The sequence below is a fragment of the Trachymyrmex cornetzi genome, unplaced genomic scaffold (assembly GCF_001594075.2).
Source record: "Trachymyrmex cornetzi isolate Tcor2-1 unplaced genomic scaffold, Tcor1.1 scaffold910, whole genome shotgun sequence".
Taxonomy (NCBI): domain Eukaryota; kingdom Metazoa; phylum Arthropoda; class Insecta; order Hymenoptera; family Formicidae; genus Trachymyrmex; species Trachymyrmex cornetzi.
In genome coordinates, this window is record NW_017300257.1 from 48144 (window position 1) to 55282 (window position 7139).

The 7139-nt window shown below is 33.8% G+C and overlaps 1 pseudogene; it reads left to right on the top strand.

The window, feature by feature from the left end:
- Window positions 1-2688: 2688 nt before the first annotated feature.
- LOC108769495 (uncharacterized) lies at window positions 2689-5467 on the top strand (annotated as a pseudogene).
- The last annotated feature ends 1672 nt before the right edge of the window (window positions 5468-7139 follow it).

Sequence of the window (7139 nt, forward strand, 5' to 3'; positions counted from 1 at the left end):
AAAAAAAAAAAAAAAAGTGAATTTTGCAGACCTGTGATGGCGACACACTACTTTAAAGTGTGCATACCTTTTCTTTGAAGCTTCCTCTTAAGGCAAGATCCTAAAGTGAAGCTCAAACTCCAACGGTCGCCAGAGGTCGCTGTTTTTCAAGCGCATCTATAGTCCCTAGAGTAGAGAGTCTAGACATACAGCGCAAGTGCTCTCAAAATAGAGGAAATGTGTGTGCACTTTTGTGCGTGTGTGTGTGTGTGTGTGTGTGTGTTTGATTGGCTGCTACATCGTCACGTCGTGTAAGTAATATGGTTTTTTTTATTGAATAATAATACATAATATCCGTACAATTCGATATAAAAATGAAATGAGTAATATTTTTGATGTGTCTATCTATAATTATTTGCAACGCTCGGAAAGTTTCCTAATCTAACCTTTTTTTAAGTAATAAAAACAATAATGAGTAATATGTATTTAAAAAAATTATATTGCATATTTAAATATCAAAAATTTTTTTAGTAACATTAAATAATTACTTTTATAGATAAAAAATGCCAAGTTGTTACATATCTGGGTGCTCTAACCGCGTCAAAAACGGTTTGAAAATTTTCATGGCTCGATTCCCAAGTGACCCAGTGAGAAAAAATCATGGATTATAAATATACGCAAAGCTAATGGCAAAGTTGATTGGGAACCAACAATTCATTCATTTATATGTGAGATAAATCAAATTTATTTCCTTTATATTATATTATAAAAATAAAATTGTTGACGATGTGTTAACATTTTTATAAATATAAGGAAAACACAGGGGCTAATAAGAGTACAACACAGTTATCGGAGCGCAAAAGATAAAAACTTGTCCTTTAATGCAGGAAAAAATTATTCTTCCTGAATTAAATAAGGCTAAGTTATCTTTTGCACTGATAACTGCATTGTACTCTCATTTGCCCTTATGTTTTCCTTATATTTAGAATGTGAGAGTCCATATGAAATTCATCGAATATGAAATTCATTTTTACAGACACATTTTGCAAATGAAATGTGGGAAAAAGTTAGAATCGATGGGAAACGCAAATTAAAGTGCAATGCTGTACCTTCAATTTTCCCTCGATCGGAAAGAAGTAGCACATGCATAACTACGAAAGTGAGTTCTCTTTCTCTGCGTAACTTTATTCAAAAAAGTGAACAATGCATGCATTTACAGTTCAGTATTTGATGACAATATTTTTTATAATCTATTGTGCATGTCAATATTTCTCTGAAATCAAATTTTATTGCAACAATATTTGATAAATACTTAAAAATGTTTTTTTGCTACACTAACAACATAAAATAACGCTCATTCAAAACTACAATTAATACGAAATTTTTAATTTGCAATCCACTTGATCTGCATTCTTATTATATAAGGAAAATATTGTATAAGGAAAAAGGGAGGTCAATAAGGACATTTTTGTGTTCCCTACGGATTTCTATTAGACAATTTTTTTTTTGTATTGTATGATTATTAGGAATGTTATAAATAATCATTATATCAGAAAAAACTCAATCCATAAAGCTCTAATTCGAATTTTTTCTCATATAATAATTATTTTTGACATTCTTAACGATCATACAATACGAAAGAATTGTTTAATGAAAATCCACAGGGGACACAAATACGACCACATTGACCCTCGTCCTTTCCATGTGATGAAAATTTTAAAATTTCATTGTCGAAATGAAAACAAACATTTGTTCTTTCAACAAACTTTTCATGAAAATAATGAATCTTATTTAGGATGATAATAACGAATCTTTAGAAAGGCAATCTGAGGCGATGCTGGAAACATTTCATAATCATGGAAATGTTAATGAGGAACAACGTAATTGTTTCAAATCAGATGTTCCTGACGTTTCTCCATCGACATCAAATTGCGCAATCATTCACGTTAAATTTCTCTCCGGAATTATCAAATTGTAATTGCAATTCTACTTACTATAATATATCGTTTATATATATACATTTATATATACAGGGTCATCGAAAAGTATCGGACCCTCCTAATATCTTCAGTTAGAATGCATTTTGGAGAAAATGTCCAATAACAAAGTTGTATGGTTTCAAGCGAGGAGTAAGATGATGACCTTGACTTTGATCTTGACCATGTCCTTTAAGGTCATTTCAAGGTCAACCTTATTTTTTTAAATAGAACCCCCTACATTTTATTGCATATTTTTATAGCTTATCTCGAGAGCTTTCCAAAACACTATAATAAAACATTTTTTCATTAAGTATTTTTTGAGTTATAAAGTTTTGAAATTAACAATTTGTTAAGTGGCGTGTGATTCTGGCCAGTTAAGGCAAGAGTGGCGTGTGGGTCCGGCCAGTTAAAGCAAGAGTGGCGCGTGGGTACGGCCAGTTAAGACGAATTTCCAATTGGTCAGCTTGGGCAAAATATTCAATTGTATCAAATAATTCATAACAAATGTTCAAATTGTTGCCTTTCAACAGCCTGGCAATGTGCCAATCTGTTATAAACAGCTGAAACCGCATTCCGGTACGTTTCCGGCGGTATTAGTTTTATCTCTCGAGTTATTCTCCTTCTTAAATCATCTAAATTTTGCGGCTTGGTGGCATACACTTTACTTTTCAAGTAACCCCACAAAAAAGTCAAGTGGGATCAAATCCGGAGACCGAGGTGGCCACTCAATATGACCCCTTCGCCCTATCCACCTGTCCTGAAAGATCTCATTCAAATATTGACGGACAATGACACCATAATGAGGTGGAGCTCCATCCTGTTGGAAATAAATTTCATCCATATTTCCACCAACTATGTCTCGAATAGCTGGAACAATTTGTTCGCGAAGCATGACTGTGTATACCTGTGCTGTCAAATTGCCTTCAATGAAGAAAGGGCCAACTGGTCTACCATCAAGAATACCAGCCCATACGTTAACTTTTTGTGGATATTGGGTATGATTGTCTCTTTTCCAGTGAGGAAACGTCACTCCAGTACCTACAATTGTATCTATTTACATTTCCAGTCAGTTCAAATGTTGCCTCATCAGAGAAAACAATATTATTAAGTAATAGAGGATTATCGACAATCATCTCCATTATAAGATCACAAAATTCGATGCGTCTATCAAAATCGTCTTCGGACAACTCTTGGCACAAATGGAGTTTGTATGGATACCATTTATTCAATTTCAAAATTTTACTGACATTTTACTGCATGACCGATTTCGTGTTCTTGTGCAACGCGATTGATGGAAATATGGGGATTTTCAACGAAAGACTGTAAAACATCTAATGCCTCATTATTTGTCGCTGTTTTACGTCTACCAGATCTTGAGCGACTTTTAACGCTACTAACGTCCTCGAAACGTTGAATAGTACGGATTACAGTACTTTTAGAGATCCTATTATTTTCATTCCGAAAATTTTCATTAAATAATCGTGTTACTGTTTTATACCCTCTTTGTTGATCTCCCCATCCTCGCATCATTAACAGTGATATTCGATCTTTTTCAGAAAGCTCTGCCATTCTTAATTATAGCAAAGAAGAATTAATCAGGTAAGTGATAGGAAATTGATCTAAATAATCAAATAGAGAAAAAAACTAATTATTAAGTGTTGGTCCAACTATTGATTTGTTTATTTCAACCAGCACTAGCAAAAAGCTCGCTGAGCAACTGAAAATCTAATAGATCAATTAATAATATTTACGAAAAATTTCTGGGCTATTGGAAACAAAAGTGAAGATGTTTGATAAAATCAATTGAAGCGCAATGGCTTCTTTTGTTACAGAAAAAATTTTTGGGGCTGTTTGTTTTCGTCCACGAAGTAACTGCTGCTCGCTAAGAGAAGACAGCACTGCATCAAAGATTAAAATCAGTGATTCGTATTGTTTGCTTAAGAGCTCGTACATTGGTGCCTGCGAGAGTGAGAGAATAAAGATCTGCCCCGCCAACGCTTTCGGGCAGATTCCCGCTAACGCCTTCGGACATCACGCATTCGAGCAACTTCTCGCGATCACCTTCGGGCAGTTTTCCGCCGTAGCCTACTAGCATAACCACTTGAAGCCGTACAACTTTGCTATTGGACATTTTTCCAAAATGCATTCTAACTGAAGATATTAGGGGGGGTCCGATACTTTTCGATAACCTTGTATATACATATATATATTTATAAATGTATGCCCGGGTATATATGTACAGGGTGTTAGTTAAGTATGTTCCCAAACTCGACATAGCGATTCTTTGATTTATTTCAAGTAAAAAAGTCCATATAAACATGTGTCCTAAACGGCTTAGTTTCCGAAATAAAAAAATTTAAACGTGTAATAATAATCTGTTTATTTGAAAGAAATACAACTTGAACTAGTCAAAAACTAGTCAAAAACAGAAAAACAAAAACAGACTTCAGTTCTTCTGACGAAATGAAACAATTAAATGAATTGTTGAAAATGTCCACCTTACGCCATGATACTTCCATCGACCCTTCTTCTCAAAGATTGACGTACACGCTCAAAGATACCAGGTGTGTTACGTATTGCCTCGCATGAAGCAACTATTCGATTCCTCAAATCATTTTCATTCTCAATTGGGGTGGTATAAACCAATGATTTCAGATGCCCCCAAAGGAAATAATCCAAAGGATTTAAGTCTGGTCTAGGAGGCCAAGGTTGAGTTCCTGCTCGACCTATCCTGTATTTCGGAAACTAAGTCGTTTAGGACACATTTATATGGACTTTTTTACTTGAGATAAACCAAAGAATCGCTCTGTTTAGTTTGGGAACATACTTAACTAACACTCTGTATATACATATATATAGATATTGTATGTTACTTATTATTATTTAGTATTATTTATAATTACTTTTACAACTTATATTATTTTAAAGATCTTTCCACTACCCCGAAAGAAATATGCAACAAAGAATTTGATGAAGTTAAATATTTAAAGAAAAAGCTGGAAGCCAACAGAAAAATTTAATCGGCCAATAAACTTCTCTCGAAAAGTTATCGAACTAACAATATGTTAAAGAAGCATATTAAGAGGTTGACTAGAAACAACTTTGAAAACCGAAATTATGCGAAATTAGAATCAGCAATTAAGCAAATATTTACTGAAGACCAAATAGAAGCTCTTATGCGTCGATCTTCACGCATTCATACATGGTCTAATAATACCATAAGAAAAGCACTTCGATTGAAGATTTCTTGTGGTAGTACTGGTTATCAACAGTTACTGAAGGAAAAAATACCTCTGCCGACCGAACGTACACTTCAAAGGAAACTGGAAAGTATCGAATTCGAAGAAGGAATTAGTAAAGATAGTTTTAAATTATTAGCTGATAAGGTCGCTCAGTTTCAAGACATTAAAGAAAGAGATTACATGCTTGTATTAGACGAAATGGCTGTAGCACCAGGTCAAAAATTGGACCCATCGACACAGTCATATTGCATCATTTTGCACACGTGATGATATTGATACATAGTTTTTTTCCTAAATGTACCTTTGGCAAGTCTTGAAAAATACTTATTTTTATCCTATTTTTTAAAAAAATTGTTTCCACATTCTTTTTTTTCATTAGCAAACACATATATATACTCGGGAAAAAATGTTATATATAATTATATAAAATTATGTATAACTTTATATAATTTTACATAAAATATTTTTTCCCGGGTATAATTTATATAACTAGGTATCAATCATGAAACTTTTTCCTTAGGATGAAAAGTGAAAAGTGAAAAATGTCTCCATTATATAACTTCAATGGTAAAAATTTTCATTTTCACTTTCCATTCTAGGGATAAAGTTTCATGATTGATACCCTGTATTAAGTCTGCGGCACACGATACTTGTTTTCCTGCTGGATTCCTAGTTGGATTAGAATCTTGCCATTGCATTGGTTGCGGTATTGACAGTGTCAGCATCGTAGCCAATACGGTGGCAAGAATTTATTCTAACTAACAATCCAGCAAGAAAACAAGCATCGTGTGCCGCCGACTTTACATAACGTTATACTATATAATACAGTTGTATAAATTATGTAATTATTATATCTGAGATCTTTTTTTTGCTCTTACACTAGACTACACTAGAATTCTCTTTCTCGCTTTCATCAAATATGAAACATGTATCTATCTCATTTAAGTTACACAAGTGTACACTAGTTCAGCCACAAAAAACATCTCTTGTATTTATGTTAGATTTTTCCTATTTTTTCTATGTAATTTTGCTTTCTATCTTCCTTTTTTGTTGCATGTAGGAAAAAGAGTTCAAGCTACGCATGCTTTGATTGTTATGCTCGCTAGTACCTTTTCACGGTGGAACCAAATTGTTGCATTTTATTTAACACCTGATAGCTATGACGGAGCATTGTTACACCCTATCATGCTTGAAATAATTCAAAAAGCTGAAACCATCGGACTTTACGTTCGTTGTATTACAAATAACATGGGACCGAACAATTTCGTAATGTGGCGAAAGTTTTTTGTGGGTTGTGCTGGACGCTGTTCGACAATAACAAACTCAATTACCCATCCTGTTGACAATAATCGTAAACTTTGGTTTATCGCTGATTCTGGCAATCTTTTAAAAAATTTGAAATTTTGCTTGATTAATAACAAAACTATCACGTTGCCTGAGAAATTTGTTAATGCTAATAATCTATTGTCCTCTGTCGTTAATAGTTTGCATGTAAAAGAACTTACAAAATTTCAAGACAATTTGCAACTAAAACTAGCGCCGAAAATTAAAGTAGGCGATTTTACAAGTGGTACTTTCAATAAAATAAAAGTTAATAAAGCCAAAAACTTTATGTCTCGCGACATTAGTGCCAGTCTAAACTTTCTGGCGATTATAAATTTTAAAAAAGAATACTGGATGACAGCCTTGTTCATTGAAAGTATTAGGTGTTAAACTTAATTCCTATCGTTTTTTCGTCTCGAAAATCGATTTGTTTCGAAGGGAAGCTGAACGAATACCTTAATCAAAGTAATTTCCTCCATTTTCTACTACTTTTTCCCATCTCTCCGGCAACAGGGCAATCCCATGACGGTAGAACGCAGTGTCTTTCGAGGCGATCCATTCATCCACCCATTTTTGGACTTCGTTGTAACTGGAGAAGTGTGTGTCCATAAGTGCG